Source organism: Mus caroli, chromosome 11, assembly GCF_900094665.2.
Source record: "Mus caroli chromosome 11, CAROLI_EIJ_v1.1, whole genome shotgun sequence".
NCBI classification, from domain to species: Eukaryota; Metazoa; Chordata; class Mammalia; order Rodentia; family Muridae; genus Mus; species Mus caroli.
In genome coordinates, this window is record NC_034580.1 from 108,533,763 (window position 1) to 108,551,724 (window position 17,962).

Genomic DNA, 17,962 nt, shown 5'->3' on the forward strand with positions numbered 1-17,962 from the left:
GCTTGCTAGACAAGCATGGAGACCTGAGCTGGATCCCCAAAAACCCAGGCGCAGTGGGGCACAATTGGAATCTCAAAGCTGGGAATGTGGGGACAGACAGCTCTAACTAGCCAGCAAGTCTTGCCTACATGACGAGTTCCAGGTCAATGAGAGACCCTCCCTCAACAGAAAAGATGGACATCTCCTGGCCTTTGAAACACAGCATTCTTTCTTCTCTCCTCCTGCTTTAAAAAAAAAAAAAAAACTTCGAATTATCTTCAAGGTGACCCCACAAAAACCTCTTTGCACTCCCTTGGGTCTGATGCTCTAGTATGCTCTAGTGATGTTAATTTTCCTCTAGACCAGAGGCAGATGAGCCTTCTCTAGTAGGGCCAAACAGTAAATATTTCAAGCTTTGTGAGACATATAGTCTCTATGGCAACAGTTCAATGTAGCAGAGGTAGCCACAAACAATGGCTTGATCTATTTGAGCTGCTTAGAAAGAACGCCAGAGACTGGATGGTATAGAAACACCATTAAGCACTTTCTTACAGCTCTGGTGACTTGGGTGGTCCAGAACAAGGACTCATCGGATGATATTTCTGATAACCTGCTTTCTCCCATGCGTTAACTTCTCTCAACATCCTCACACTGCAGAAGGGAAAAGTCATCTTTCAAGGGTTTCTTATAATTAGACTAATGGTATTCATGAGGGTCACACCCTTATCATCTTATAAGCTCTGGAAGTACCCTCCCCAACCCCCAGACAACAGAACACTGGGAACTAGGTATCCACTGACAAATGGTCACCATTCATACAATAGTGGATAGGACAGAAGCAGATGAATGTGGCTGTGTTCCTGTAATACTTGACAGGAACTAAAATGTAAATTTCCTTTTATTTCATGTGTCATGAAACATTAGTGTTCTCTTGCCCAGTGTCCCAGCATTAATAACATTTGAAAGCAAGCTCTTTATCCCTTAGGACAAGAAGAGATGGGTGAGGGAGGACTTGAGCACCCTGCCTAAAGTCTGCACATAATGGTACCAATCCTGGTCTCCAAGGAGGAGAGGGGAGTTATCTCTTATACTTGGTGCAGTTTTAGACCCCAAGGATTTCCTAAGGCAAAAGGAACATGAGATTGGGGACACTATGAGGTTCCTATCTGTCATCCCAGTTGGGGACACTATACCTGAAGTGGTTAGCTACGAAGACTCCAAATCTGATATTTCCCACAAGTCTCAGGGTGAGTATCAAACTCTTCTAGAACCATCCACTCCCAGGATAGTCAGAAAATAGTTCCTTTTAAAGAGGAGATCACTTTTCTCTTCAGTTCTAGGGGTTGACTCTGGTAGCTGGTGCATGCCGGGTAAGCATTCTATCCTTACCTGATATTCCCTACTCTGCTTTTCTTTTTCAAAAATTTGAGACAAGTTTGGTAAGTTGACAAGGCTGGCTTTGAACTACTTATCCTTCTACCTCAACTCATAAGTAGCTGAGACTACAAGCCTATGCCAGCGGGCCAGCAAAGAGATTTATTGACCATTCCCTGAGCTTAGGGAGTCACAGTTCCTTTGCTCTTCTTCAGTGCTCCCTTAAGCACCACGTGGGAAGCAGCTTTTGATTTGGCTCCCAGGATATCCTGGTACCAAGTCTTCTGGGAGAATGCACTTGGAGTGTGAGCTGCAGAGGGAAACGTTTCTAAATGAAGCAACACATACAGAGATGATGAAGCTGCTCCTTTCAAAAATCAGTTTGCATAACCATAATTTTTCAACATTTATTTGTATAGCTATTAGTGTATGTATGTGTATGAGTGTGCCCGCACGCACACACCCCATACACATGCACATGCCATAGCACACGAGTGCACTACAGTGCCTATGTGGAGGTCAGAGGACAACTTGTGAGAGTTGGTTCTCTTTCCGTCACGTGAGATGGAAATCAAACTCAGAACCTCAGGCTTGACGGCAAGCCCCTTTACCCGCTGAACCATGTTGCCGTAGCTTTCACTTTGTTACCTAGTTCCCTCAACTGCCTTCTCAGAGTTCCTTTTTCATGAAGCAGTCTACACTGATGAGACCCACAGGGCAGGAATCAAGGATGGGTCCAGCCAGTACGTCAGGGAGACAGCAAGACCCACCCAAAACTGTCACAGACCTGCACCCTGCCAACCGTCACATGCATGGTGAGCTTAGACGTGGATCTGTCTTTAGTTGAGACCTCAGATGGGACTAGAGACCCTAGAGCCCGACTTCATTCAGCCTTGTAATAAGCCTTGCCACACAGGACCAGGGAATCCACTGTCAGATTCCAGTGGATTCCAGATAACAGAAACTATAAGAAGATTGATAGGTCTGAGCTTAGGCCTCTAACCATCAGGGTAACTCGTTACTCTGTAACGGGTAATGGTTACATCCACACATAAGGATAATCAGATAACCTGTCACTCACTCTTTAACAAACCAATTGGCCCCATGTCCATGATAACTAATTTTAAATAATTGTGAATTAAAATAATTCACAATTATTTTCAACAATAATATTTTTAAAATATTTATTCATGCCAGGGCAAAGCAAGTAGCTATTGAGGACCAGGTGGTTTTCATTTAGTTTTGTTGTTTTGTTTTGTTATGTTTTGTTTTGTTTTGTTTTGTTTTGTTATAAGTAAGGAAAAACATTTGAAGTTGACCTTGGTTGTGCTTTCTTTATGTTTCAAAAACTTTTAGGAAACTTCTAGTAACTCACAGAAGACATCAAAGTCCATCTCCCTTCAACGTTGTCATGGCTCAATGGGAGAGGGCTTCCCTCACAAGGCTGGTGACCTGAGTTCAAGCCCCAATTTCCAGACACCAGAGTGGAAGGAGAGAACTAACTCCCAATAGTTATTCTTTGACTTCTAAATGTGCATGTGCATAGTCACACACATACACACACACACACACACACACACACACACACACACACACACACACACATTTTCAAACGTTTAAATCAAATATCCAGACCAGAAGCAAAGAAATGACTCAGGAGACAGAGTCTGATTTACACACACACACACACACACACACACACACACACACACACACACACACACACATTTTCAAAAATTTAAATCAAATATCCAGACCAGAAGCAAAGAAATGAGTCAGGAGACAGAGTCTGATTTCACTGTCTGGTCATAAACACTTTGACAAGGAGTTTGACATTTATCAGGACAAAAAAAGAAAAAAAAGAAAGAAAAGAAAAACAGAAGTTGTCTTCCAAAGGACCCAACACTCTTGGAATTCTATGACCTAATTCTGTCTAAGCTTGAAGTACAGAGGGACTGCCTCAGTCTGAGTCTGATGGCCTCAGAGCCCCTGTGTTCTCCATGGTGTGTGCCACAACCACTATCAGACGCTGGGAAGAACACAGGATGTGGGAAAACAGCCTGGAGAGCATGCAGAGAGAAAATATCTGCCTATCAGCATTGAGTCCCACTCTGTCTCCTGCCTGCTTATCTCAGTGGCTAAGTCAAGCTTTCATGACTTCCATAGACAGTATATATCTGTGACCCCTGCTCCGGCCGCCAGCTCTTGGCCGGCCTGATTCCACAATAGAATGGGGGTTGGGTCGGTCAGCTTGGGCTGAAGATCTTTTATGCTGACATTTCAAGTAAGCATTCCCCAGGCACTGAACATAAAATCTCAAATGCTTACAATGACAATGAGACTAAAACATCTCAAGTCAGAAATCTGAGTGCGCCCAAAAGCCAAAACAATTGTGGCTAATTATCTCAGACTTAAATATTCTCTATAAAATGGGAGTGGCAATAATATGAACCGGCAGTTCCTTAGAAGGTTAAATATATCTAAAAAGCTTTGCCTGCTGTAAGGTCACTCGGCCTTTGTTACCGTCAATATTTTAGGTGGGGTAGTTCTTCATTGGACTCTTGGGCATAGCTCTGTCACACACACTGAAAGTTGTTTTTCTGTTTGGTTTGGCTTTGGAAACTGAGTCTTATGTACCTCAGGCCTATCTTCCTGACTCTACCTCCCAAGAGCATCGATTAGAGACATGTACCACTAATTCTAGTTCATGCAGCGCTGGAGATTGAGCCCAAAACTCGGTGCATGTAAGGCACACACACGGGAACATCTCAGCTGGAGTCCCGGCCTCCAGAGTTATTACAGCATCCCTGGATTATTTTCTCTTTCCTTTTTATATAATATTTGTATTATTTTATTGGGGGTGAGGAGGCATTAGTCATGTGTGTGCATCACTTGAGTACAGTGCCTCCAGAGGTCAGACAAAGGTGCTGGATGCTCTGACACTGGAGTTACAGGGGGTTGTGCCTGCCATGTGGGTGCTAGGAATTAAACCCGCGTCCTCTGGAAGAGCAGCCAGTGCTCTTAATCACCGAGGCCCAGCAACCCTAGCTTATATCCACTAGATAGTACCAGCACTTCATCCACAAACTACTATCCTTCCCATTATTACAATTTAAAAATTAATGTCATCAAACATTCCCATATATGCCCCAGAGGCTAAAATTATCGCTGTTAATAAACTACCTTAGTGTCTGGCAGACAGAGCTGCTCCATGTACGTTAGATGTCATCATTACCATCAGTCCTGTCAGTACCACCCTCCTTCCTTCGGTGGTGACAGCTCCCCTGGCCTGTTTAATACATGAACCGGTTGCCATACTTCTGCAACCTTTTAAAAAAGTAAGTGTTAAGAGTAAGCAAGTCATGAGGGTGCTAGTGACCGCACAGAAACGTACCATTGTCTCCCATGGAGTCTCCTTTCATGGAAGGACAGAGGGCTGCCACTCTACTCCTCTGCAGCAGGCAACTCTATGCCTCCTCAGCCTTGGTGTGTGGAACACGGTGGGATTTCTTGCTTGGCACCAATGCTGCAGCCATGGCGATTGCTGGCCTACAGTGGCCCCTTGCAACTGCTCCAACAGATCTCCAAGGGCCCCGCCACACTTACCTGAGGAAGGAAGGAAAGAGATGTTCGTGAAAGAGCCATTTGCACCAGAAGTCACTCCCTTCCTTCTCTGTTTTTGTGGTTTGGGGCTTATTTGGGTTTACAAGTATGTTTTTCTTTTCCCCTAAATCGCCCTTGCGTATTCAAAGGGTGTTTGCTTTCGGTGTTTTGATACCATGCTGCTTTCAAGCCCCGAATGTTTTTCATGGCACAGCTTGGTGAGTGGACAAGCTGAGAGGTGAAGGTTGGTGACTGAGAAGAACACGGTATTACTCAAAGTTTAGAACTCAGAGTTAGAAAATGCAAAGCCGAACGTGAAGTAGTGAGATTTCTGGGAAGCAGGATGAGTCAGCTGACAACAGAAAGTGATCATTAGAGCTCTGCTTTTAAGCATTAAAATTAGAGCTAGTTGTCCTGAGTGCTAAGGTTAAAAAAATGTGAGAAATAACTATAAATTTGTTCTGTGGCTTTTTTGATATATGTGAAGGGATGTTGGGGAAGTAGGTGTGTGTGTGTGTGTGTGTGTGTGTGTGTGTCTATATTTGGAGACCAAAGATCAAAATTATTGGTCTTTCTAATCTATATTCCCCTTGTATTTTGAGATAGGATCTCTCCCTGAACTTGGAATTCACAGGTTCAGGCAGACTAGCTAGCAGGTCCTAAGGAGCCTCCTGTCTCTACCTCCTACGCACCGGAAGTACATGAGCACAGGCTGCTGCTGACGTGGGTGTAGGGGATGGGACTGGGTGGCAATGCTGGATCAGCAACCATTTTATTGACTGCTCTATCTGCCCAGCACCCTAAAATAATATTTCATTTGTCTGAAGGTGAAAACAAATGTGTAAAACAGCTTTCCACAGAGAGCCTTATTCATCCTGTGGCTTTTTCCACAGTCCGTAAAATGCATCGCACGCATTTGCAAATTCATAGCCTTGTGGGTCTTAGAATTCAAGAGAACCAAATTTCAGTTCTAGTTACACCCCCCCTGCCCCCCAACCACAAACAGAGTAGATTGACTTGAACACACTAATTTATCCTGGTGAGCCTCAAAAATTACCTCCCCTAGGTCACCACCATGAGACATAAAGACCATGTAGATTGACCATATACGACAGTGAAAAGCACATAGGCTATGCTACACAGCCAGTAGGCGATGTGATCCTTAGAGGGAGGGAGCATTTTTTGATGTAATCGTAACAGGAATGTATATTTCACGCATGGGAAATGAAGCAATAGTGTGTTTATGTGCATCCAGCTCCTGTTCTCTCTCAGCTTCACTACCTGACCACCTCTTCCTGTACAGTATGCCTGGATGTGCCCTTGAAAATGCAGCAGCCAGCAGCCCATGAAACTTTTCCAAAGGGGAAATCAGCACAGCTCAACCTCCCTTTCAGATATCCACCCCCATGAGGGCTGTCTATCACTTTCCCATGACTCTCAATTACATTGACCCCGAGTCCCCATCAAAATCTGGAATGTTGCCTCTTCATGCCAAAACTTGACTGACTGTGTTCAGATCGCTTCCCAAGCCTTTGTTGAGGGATCTGATTTAGTTGCTGTGGGTAGAGGGTACCTAATGTTTTTAACAAACCCCTAGGCATGTCCTATGACCACAAAAGTCAGAGGGATCAAGAGTCAGGCCATATGTTTCTACTACTCCCAAAGCCCAGAAGATAGCCCCAAACATCTGGAAGGAAGACAAGAAGGTGTAAGATGGGAAAAGCATTGAGTGTGGCAGATTCAGTATCAGCCTCTGCATCTATCGAAATATTGGTGTACACCCCATTGGTACGTACCCTTCTAGGTCCATGAAGAGTTTGAAGAATTCCTATTATTGAATATATTAGCAGGGTCAACAAGATTGCCCAGCTCATAAGTGAGCCTGCTGCCAAGCCTGAAGACCTGAGGTCAATTCCCAGAATTCACGTGGTGGAGGGAGAGATCTGACTTCTGAAAGTCATTCTCTTATGTCTGCACACGCACGGTAGTTTTCATGCCTCCCTTCCCCTACAAACACATGCCACAAACAATGAAGGAACACACAGACATACGTACATAAACACGGTGGGGGGAGTAGTATAATGACTATGATGATTAATTAGTCTTGGGTGCCAACATGCCTAGTGTGGACTAGGGAGATGGCTGAGACATCAAGGTGTTTGCCACAAAGCACGAGGACCCAAGTTCAGGTCCCAGTGCTCATATGAAAGACCTAAATGCAGTGGTGTTAATATATAATCCCCCCTGCTGGAGGGGAGAGGGAGGGGGACAGGAAGAGAGAAGGGGAGGGGAGGAGGGGAAGGGAGGGGAGGGGAGGGGAGGGGAGGGGGGGAGAGGAGAGGAGAGGAGAGAGTCCCAGGCCTAGGCAAATCAGGGGATTCCAGGATCAGCAATGGACTTTGTCATAAAAAATTAGGCGGAGAGCAATCAAGACAGATACTCCAGTCCACAACAACCTCTATCCCCGACATGCACATACATACATGAGTACACACGTGGACACACACACACACACCAACCCAAAGAAGTGACCACATGTTTAGTAAAGTGCAATTCTGGGTGGGTGTGTAAGAGCACTTTAGCTGCCAAATCAATTGAAAGTGTTCTGGCCAAATTAAAGAATTAGTTCCTTGACAGATTAATCTCTTTGAATCTAGCCAGTGCCATTTGCACTTCAAAAGACTATAAATTCCATAGCACACAACAAACTCCCTGTTTATGACCTGTAATGAAACACAAGCAAAACCCACTTGTAAGTTCTCCAGGGAATCCTTTCCATCTCTACTGATCTCTTAATGCTTCCTGCAGGGCCCTGGACACTGAAAACCTTCGGCATGTAATTTCTGAATGGGGCCATAAGCATGAGCGAGTGGATGCACTCTTCAAGGTCACCCCCATGAGCCTTAGCATACCTGAGTATTTAGGATGTGCACAAGGCTTAGGCAATTGTCACTTGTCAAGGTTAGCTGTCCTTGTGGTTGTTTTGCTCTGTATTTTAATCTGCTTATACTAGGTAGGATCGTGGTATGCTTGATATCAGCCATGTCCTTCAGAGCACTGAGCAATGGATTTTGTGCATTAATGGTAGCTTGGGAAAACCAGGACATTGTTTCCTTTGCTATGCTATATAAAGAGCTGAGTGGGAAAAGAAAACCCGAAGAATAATTGAAACCAACGGGCCCCAAAACATACCTGATGTTAAATCAGTGTTCATAGAGAGGGTGACACTCCTGATCAAGAACAATAGACAGCTCAGGAGGTTAAGCCACGCCCCCTTCCTTTCCAAGGTGCTCAGTTCACTTCAAAGAACAAGGAAGGGTCTATTCTTTCATGTTTTGTTAACTCAGGTCTCTAATGCAACGGGACTCTCCTATTTGAAGATAGCCTTCTGGGCTGCCAAGAATGAACTTTAAACTTTTGGCTGGGGTGTGACTTTGTAGTTGAGCACTTGCCCACCATGTGCAAAACCCCAAAGTTCATTCCGCAGCACTAAAACAGGAAACAAACAAACAAGTTCAGATGCACTGGAGGATGCATCTTCCGCTCAGGCTTTAATGGAACCATTATAATCAAAGGATCCAAGCGTGACCTTAACTAAGAAAACATTTTTGTATTAGTGTCTTAGTTAGGGTTTTACTGCTGTGAATAGACACCAAAACCAAGGCCACTCTTATGAGGACAACATTTAATTGGGGCTGGCTTACAGGTTCAGAGGTTCAGTCCATTATCATCAAGGCGGGAACATGGCAGCATCCAGGTAGGCATGGTGCAGGAGGAGCTGAGAATTCTACATCTTCATCTGAAGGCTGCTAGCAGAATACGGGCTTCCAGGCAGCAAGGATGAGGGTCTTAAAGCCCACACCCACAGTGACACACCTACTCCAACAGGGCCACACCTACTAATAGTGCCAATCCCTGGGCCAAGCATATACAAACCATCACAATTAGGAATGAATGTGGCCATGAGCCACATTGCTCATTTTTAGATGTTTGGGGGAACATTCGGAATAAAGCCAGGCAAGCAGTCACCATAATTATAGAGGGTGATACCTATGGAGTACAGGGGAAAGAAATGGTTAGGACACTAGAGTTATCATAGGGAAGAAAAAATTAATACCAACTAGATTTACTCTAGATTTAGCCAAAATCAAAACAAACCAAACAAATGAACAAACAGTGTTCTAGTTTGATTTCTGTGGTAAACACCATAACCAAAACCAACTTGAGAAGGAAAGGGTTTATTTCCGTTTGCAGGTAACAGCCCATCGTGGAGGAGACCGTGCTAGAAGTGGTTCTGGCAGGAAACTGAAGGCAGGAACTAAAGCAGGGACCATGGAGAAACCCTGCTTTAGTGGCTTCTTCCATGTGGCTTACTCTCCAAGCTTTCTTATACAACCTAGCCTGCCTGCCTAGGGATGGCACTGCCCACAGTGGACTAGGTCTTCCTACACAAATACCAATCAATTAGCATCAGGCCAATCTAATAGAGGCAATTACTCAATTGAGATCCCCTCTCCCAAGGTATGTCCAGGTTTATGTCATGTTGCCAAACATTAGCCATCCCAGTTGAGGTCTCTGAAGGGGTTTTCAATGTTCATTCCCAACTAGGAAGATCACAGCACTTACTACTTGAATACTGGATATCATGATCCCTGGAACAAAAGTTCATGTGGAGCATCCTACAGATTCACACACTCGTGCTTAATGGTCTCCAGTTTGTCTGGATATATTCATGTCCACAGTGAGTCATCTGTAGACCAAACTTATCTGTTTCTGCCTTTTGATTGGTTAAGATGAGATTGGTCCCCAGAGAACAGCATCATACTACAAAAGGGCAACTTCTAAATGGCTGGGAAGGTAGCTCAGTAAGCAAAATGTTGGCCTTGCAAGTGTGAGGTCTTGAGTTCAATACCCAGAACCCATATAAGAAGACATGCGTGCTGAACTAAGCCTGTAATCCCAGTGTTTGTGAAGTGGAGACAGTTGGATCGATGAGGCTTGCTGGCCAGCCAGGCTGATTGAGATTCACTTTCAGAGTGTACACTCATGTACACACACACACACAACACACACAGACACATACAGAGAGACAGAGAGAAACATACAGCGACAGAGAGTGACAGAGATGAGACAGAGAACAGCTTTGGGTAAGGCATTTATAATTAGATATGAGTAGTGCTATATCTATTCATCACTTGAATGTCAGTAGAAACCATTATGAATATGTAGTCAAACAAATGCAAAGTCTTCAAGTCTGTATATGGCTTCTTCTTCTTCCCAAAGGACAGAGTCACAAGCGGATGAGCAAATGCTCAAGAGAATTCCTGTAAAGGAAGAGAAATTGTCAAGCTACCACCTCTGGTTCTGTAAGGAGTGTAATGACGCCTACATACTATACAGTGCTGTTGTCTAGGTCATTGTGTATGTGATGTGAGTGTTCCAGAATCAGGGCCACATAAGTGTGTAGCCAGTATGTGCTCTGTGCAAAAGGCTGATATTTAACCACGTATCCAAGTTTAATCGCTTAGGAAGGTTCTCTTTCCCCAAGCCCTGATGAGGAAGGGCTAACCAAGAGAGCCAAGCTTGCAACAAGGCAACAGGGCACCTTTTTGCAAAGCTACTCACGGAAAGTGACAAACGATGTCTTCCCCACGAGTGTCTGAATGGATTTGCTGCAAGGTTGAAGTTACCACTTTCTCCTGTAACAACCATCCATCATCCATACGATCCTTTGTGACCAGTGGACTAAGAAGCAGAAAGCAGTTAGTGTCGGCCTCCTCAGCTGCCCAAGGAAGAGATTTGGTCCAAATTTCTAGGTGAGTTTCTCAGCCAGCACCCTTGCAAAGGGAAGCAGGTCCTTCATGCCACAGGCATCTGGGATACAAGGCTCCCATAGTATTTTTGAAAAGCCAATATCGCCCACTGACGATAAAGGGGCATTCACGGTGGGCAAAGACATTCCATGGGAAGAGGTGGAGCTGGAACTACCAGGCAGGCTGAGCACCAACTTTGCAGACGAATTGCTTTTTTCCATGTCTCTGGACTTGAGCAGGTGCCAATGCAGCTACCGGCTTTAGGAGACACCCTGAGGCCAAGATAGCAAGCCCCCAGCTTTTCCATGGAATTTAGCAGCAGCTACCAGGGGCGTCATTAGAGAGCATTCATTTTTTCCCTCGCCTGGTTTCCCACATTTTGTGACCACCTTGGTTTGTGCCAGGGAAAATATCGAAAGGCTAGGTAAACGAAGGGAACCCAGTATTCACCAGTCTGGCCTTAAAATAGCTGATGGAACACCCCCCAGCCCAGAGAGTACAAAAGCTCTGACTGAAGCTAGTGTGTTCAGGGCAACACCCAGCCTACCCCAAGGGCTCACCCCATCCCCTAAAGCCCATCTGAGGTAGACAGCAGGGGAGCCAGACTTTCTGCTGGCTCATTCCACAGAGCCCCCTGGGATTTAGGTGAATATTAATGAACATCAAGTAGCCAGATACAAACCAGGATGAGCCACTGGGCAGGGTGGGGACATCAGCAAAGCTTATGTCTGGGTGGGGTAAAGGATTGGGCATGGCAAATGCAGAGAGCTGGGAGGAAGGTGTTCTTGGATTAAAGAGAATGCCTGGAAGTTGTAGGGTGTGTCCCAGGATAGAGAGGGAAAACATCTGCTTGCCCACTCCTAGGCACCCTGGGCAGCACTTGAAGATACTGCTGTTGTCACAGGCTGTGTTTGTGGATGGAATGAACACAGCAAAGAAGGAGAAGGATAGGGACTTGTGATGGTTACTTTTAAATGACAGTCAATTTGCCACAACCTATAATCACCCGGGAAGTGAATCTCAACTAAGGAATTCCTAGATCAGGTTGGCCTATTAGCATGTCAGTCCAGGGATGGGTTTGGAATTGTGTTTATTGTTAAACAATGCAGCCCAATGTGGGCAGCATCACACTCTAGGCTTGACCCTGAGCAAGGACCCATGTATTTATTCTTCTTGGCTCTTGACTGGGGATGTTATATGAGTGGCTGCTTAAGTTCCTGCCTTAACTTTCCCCAAAGTAATGGGCAGCAACTTGGATTTGTAAGTTTAAATAAACCCTTTCCTCCCCCTAGATTTCTTTTGCCCAATGTGGTTTCTCTCAGCTAGAAATGAAAGTAGACAAGGAAGACTAGAGGAGAAACTAGTGTGACTGAGGAAAATGAAGAAGCTCATGTGCTACACATAGGCTTTCAGGCTATGTCTAAAAAGGACTGCTCTTGAGAAGCTGCCTGGTTTGGCAAACAAATATTCCAGACACCCAGTGAGATCTGAATTTCTGAAATATCCTTTTCCAAGTAAAGATGTTCTATGAAGTATTACATATGGCATGAGGATAAGTACATTCCATGCAATATTTAGACATACTAATAAATGAATAAAATGACCAAGTAAGCAGCACATATTATCACATACTATTGAATTTTGAGATATGAGAAAGTTTTGCTATAAGTATATCCCATGCAATATTTTCTTAGAATTCAGTGTGTGATATGCACTCTTTGGACATATGTGTAGTATAAAAAATAAAATTTTTGTAGTACTAATTGGATGTAACATTCAGCCAAACTTGGATTCAATCAAAAGAAGTTTTGGTCTGAGTAAGTCACATTCAATATCTAGAATGGCATGTCCGGTGTTTATCTGAATTCGATTATAGATGGGTATGTGATGTTTTCCTGATTTTCACTCTCTCCCACAACTTTCCCTCCTCACTAGAATGGAAACTCAGTATAGTTTGTGCCACATTCTCTGTGTGGGACTTTGCTCTGTAAGATTCACAGAAAGACGTAATAGCCAGAATATGTGTTCTCTGCAATCACGCCATGCTGTTATTAGCTGTGTGTTCTTAGGCAAGTAATTTGACCACAGTTCCCTAAACATTCTCATCTGTTCAGTGAGGGAATTGATAATTTCTCAAATTGGATGTGATAGAGAAACAATATAAGTAAATAAATTTTAGGCCCATGGCAAGTACTCGGTAAATAAGCTCTGTCCCTATTTATGAGTGTTACCACTACTGTTGGATGCTCGATGAATAAAGAAGAGTGGCAGAAACAAGCAGGCCTGTGGGTATTGAAGGCAGTCTGAGCCAACACTGGGCTTCTTCTGCCAACTCCCTGACCTTTCCATTGGGTTGCAATCTTCCTTCCAATTCTGAAACTCCATAGTCTATAAGGATGGTTGAGAACCCAACATGACAAAACCATGGTTGAGAACCCAACATGACAAAACCATGCTTACAAACATACATCTGTGGGCTAAAGATATTAGAAAGTTAAAGGTACCCATTGCACTCTTGAACTGACACTCACAGCAGTGTGTGTGTGTGTGTGTGTGTGTGTGTGTGTGTGTGTGTGTGTGTGTGCGTGCGCACATGCATGCCCTACACAGAGGGCATGTTGGTTCACATTATACTCTTCAGGATTGGGGAGGAGCTCATAAGGCCACATTTCTCCCAGAGATTTATACATAGATGATTACTGGGAGAAAGATGTTTCCTTCAGTTGTATAACTACTGGTAAGTTGCCCTTGTTCTTGTAAGTAACCCTAATGAAATACACAGACACACACACACACACACACACACACACACACACATACACACACACACACTGAGAGAGGCAACAGAGGAGAAACAAAAACAGAGAAATAGAAAGACAGATGAATGTAGAAGAGGTATTAGTCGGGAGAAGAAAGAGGTCACAGAAGTAAGAGAGAAACAAGAAAGGGAAGTGAGATGAGCATTATCAAAATACATTATAGATACATATGAAAACATCATAAGGGAACCCACCATGTGCAATCAATATCTATTAATTTTTTAAAAAGAAAAAAATGAGAGTATAAACGAAAGGGATTATTTGACTAGTTTGTTTGTTTGTTTTGTTTTGTTTTGTTTTGTTTTGTTTTAAGCCTGTCTTCACATGAGATTTAACTGGTCTCAGTTTCTTTTAGTTCTAGTCTGAGGAAGTCTACGTTTGCAAAAAGTAAAAGAAAGACTACTGTATTGGACTAGAATATTCTGCCAAAGGAGCCTGGTGTAGTGCCTACTTGTCTGTCCTGCCCTCAGGGTAATGGTGTCGGGAGATGGGGCTCTTGGGAGATGAGATTCACTTCTTCAGATCAGGATTCACACTTCCATTGCAAAGTTTCTCAAGAGATTTCCTCACCTCCCCCTACCACCACCATCACCATCATCACCATCACTACCACCACCACCACCACCACCACCACCACCACCATGTGAGGCTACAAAGAGAAGGTATCATTCGTGAACCTCCAAGTGTTCACCAGAAACTGAACCTACTCATGTCTTGATCTGGCACTCTCCATGCCCTGAGCTGTGAAAGTCAATGCATATTGTTTATGAACTACCCAGATTATGTGATTTTGTCAAAACATCCCAACGAAACTAAAAATATACAGAACAGTACCAGGATGGCCAAGCAGTGGGGAAACAGCAGGGTCTTCCCAGCTACAGGCAATTCTGCTGCCATAGAAGAAACTATAGCTAGAACTTCAGGTTAGCTAAGGAAATCATTTCCAACTAGTGGATCATTCAACACTTTCCCAAGTATCTTCAACTCACAATATAACAGGACTTCTTTAGAAAACTCAGGAGGTCATCTTACTTCTGGATACCTCCCCTGTGTCTCACCTAACTCCTTCTAAGTTCAAGGCAGCCTTGGCCAACACATCAGAGCAGTCAATTTCCCAAAACCCATCATTCTTTCTGTTACTCAGAGCCACTCAGGTGGGCTTTTCAATAATGTTAGATAATTCCACATCTTTATAGCTATTTCTCACTAGCTCTGAGAAATAATCACTTGGTCCCAATGAAAAAAATACCTGTTGCTATCATCTTACTCTGACAAAAGGATGTGAGTGCCAAGAAGTCAGAATAAGCAGATGGCTGAATGTTTTATAGCAATTTCCTCCATATTGAAACATCCCCCTCCTGGAGGAAGAGGCTGTGAGATCCAGAAAGTAAATAAATATAATGAGTTCCAGAAAGTCAAGACTTACAAGATTCTGGAGGCCCCTTCCCAAGGAAGCAGAAATGACTGCTCTAGAGAGAAGATGCTCTGATCAGCCCAAGTGCCTACAGGAACTCTTCAACCTCTCCAGATGGAGGAAAGTCATGCAGAGAGCTCCAGAGATGCCGTTTCTGTCGTCATCACCCACACTAGAATGGACTTTTTGGTGATGCAGATGCCTCTAAAGTCATCCATAAGTAACCCCCTCACCTAACACCCCAGTAATTAATCCCAATATGCCCATAGGTTCTCCAGTTTGGATGGGAGTTACGAGTGCCCTTTCTGGAGTGAGCAGACTTTGCTCAGATATCTCCAGAAAAAGTTTCACACAACATCCCATCAAGGTAGGCTTTCCAATAGCATGTGTTGGAAGACAGGAGAGGAGGAGAAGGTAATCAGGAACCTTACCTACACAGGAAACTTTGGGTTAAATATGTAGTAAAGAAAAAATGAAGTCTTTTAGCCCCGCACATTCATAAAACACACAGAAAGCAGGTCCATCCTTTTAACACCTCAAGAGACTGAACACAACAACACCCTGTCACAAGTAAGACAGACGGAGCATATTTATACAAGAAATGGCGATGAGCAAGTCACACAATCCTGAGTATGAAGAGTCCAAGATCAAGGCAGTTTCTAGTGACAACTTGCTTTCTGCTTCAGGGGTGGCACCTTCTCTCTGTCCCCTCGTGTTGTGGGAGCTGGGAGGGTAGTCTCTCTAAAGTCTGTGTTATAAGAGCACAAGTCTTACTCATGAGGGTGATGGATAGCCTCTCTCAAAATCCCTATCTCCTGACACCATTGCCTTAAGTGTCAGAGAGTCAACACAAAGACCATGGTATGAAAAGGAGTAGCTTCAGTAAAGCCAGATGAGGTGTGGCTTCACCATGGTAACTACATGATGCAAGTCTTGGAAGAGTGAAGAGTGTTGTGGGCAAAGACAATGGGAAGACTTCAAAGGTGTGTGATGGAACTGGCTGGTAGAAGAGCTTGGTTGAGGAACTGGATGAGGCACAGGTTGAGAGAGTCAGCCGTAAGCTGAGCTCTAGACTTCATCTGAGTTCAGAGACCAAGCTGCTCATTATTAGGTTTCCTACAGTCCTTGGTATTGTGACTTAAAGAGACTTATTAAAGAGCATGCCTTTAATCCCAGCACTCGGGAGGCAGAGGCAGGTGGATTTCTGAGTTCAAGGCCAGCCTGGTCTACAGAGTGAGTTCCAGGACAGCCAGGGCTACACAGAGAAACCCTGTCTCGAAAAACAAACAAACAAACAAACAAAAAAACCTAACTAACAAAAAAAAATTGGATGGTCTATCAACTTAAAAGCATTTCTTTCTCCAGCCTGAAATTCCATTTACAGCAGTGTTGTGGTGATTCATCCCTATGGACCTAAGATGGCCCACTATCCATGAAAGGCAATATGCAACAGCTCGTGAAATTACAGAACAATTATCTTTGTGTAACCATTCAATTTTTAGTAATTCATCTTGCAGATATACTCAAAAGGGATCCAGGTTACTCAAGTCAGGATCGTATACAAAACCAGTATTATATATAAAATTGTGAGCATAACCTAAGTGACTATTACGAAGGGACTGCTTAATTCAGTTATAGTATCACCATGCCCATAAAATAAATGCAAATTAATGAAGAACATGGAAGTCCTTGACATTGGAACAATTCCTAATTATAGACTATTTATATACTATGGGGAAATCTCTAAAATATGTTGTTAGAAAAGAAGGAAAGACAACGTCTTTATAAAATAAATTAAAGAGGCCTTGGGGAGGTGGAAAGCAGCCTTCTCAGTTAAGGGTGGGCTTCATTTAGTGACTTTCTCCCAAAGATTATGGTGTAGAAGGGTGAAGTAACTTGACAGTAGACCTAGAAGCTACCTCGGCCAGGTAACATAAGTGATCCAGGGGCAAGCTGGAGCGAAGTGATCACTCTTGGTCAGAGTGTCAACATCATGGGTAACATTCAATGAAAGTCTACCACCTTGATGCTACATCACCTCTGAGGTCATCCTCTTGAAACTCCCATGTCCCGGATTAACCAGGAGAAAAACATCTATCAGCCAACACTGACTGGGGAATCTCATACAAAACTATTGACCATCTCTCCTTAAACTGTCAAAGTCATGAAAGACAAAGGCTGAGCGACCACTGCAGGACAAGTTAAATCAAGGACATACAGGAACTAACTTAAGGTAGCATTCCAGATTGAGAAGAGAGACTGGGGTGAAACTAACAAAACCTGATAAGCTATGAAATTCAGTTATCTTCTCTGTGCCAACATCAAAAATAATTATAATTGTGGTGATGAGTCTTGGCAATTTTTCTTTAGACACAAACTATATTCTAAAACAAAACATCTATTAAAAATTGAAACAAAGTAGAGGTCATCGGAGTATTTATATGTAAATAAATCTCTTCAGAAGAATAATAAACTGGTCATTTCTGTGGCCTTCAGTGAGTGACCTAAGTTTCTGGGGAAGTTTTCACAGATACCAGTTTTCTATCTTGAAAGGTCAATCAGGTCATTATGCGGCCTCTTTAGACATAAGACAGACTCCGTAGTACAGAATTAAAACCAAGTCATCTAAGCTGCTTGTTTCTAAAAGAAGCCTTTGTTGTGAAGCTCCCCCCTTAGTGAAACAGTGATGCTGTCCTCTTGAGAGAACTCACTAAATCATGCTCACTCGTATCTGTAAGTTACATGGTTTAAAAGTGCATGGATCCAAAGAAAAAAGGTATCAGGAATATGAGCATTTTCAGAACAAAGAAAGGGGCGTAAGCAGAAATCTGAATATATTGAATAATAAAGAGGAGTGTCCAAGAGAAAAAATTCCTGGCATGCAATTTGTGATGGTTTGTATATCCTTGGATCAGGGAGTGGCACCGTCTGAAGGTGTGGCCTTGTTGGAATAGGTGTGA

The 17,962-nt window shown here is 43.5% G+C and overlaps 1 long non-coding RNA gene across 1 annotated transcript in view; it reads right to left on the reverse strand.

Annotated features, from left to right (window-relative positions):
• Nucleotides 1-17,962, reverse strand: part of LOC110305879 — a 48,604-nt gene that overhangs the window by 23,570 nt on the left and 7,072 nt on the right. Inside the window, exon 2 of the long non-coding RNA XR_002379203.1 lies at nt 4,537-4,680. This is a non-coding gene — a long non-coding RNA (uncharacterized LOC110305879). The remainder of the gene's footprint in view (nt 1-4,536; nt 4,681-17,962) is intronic.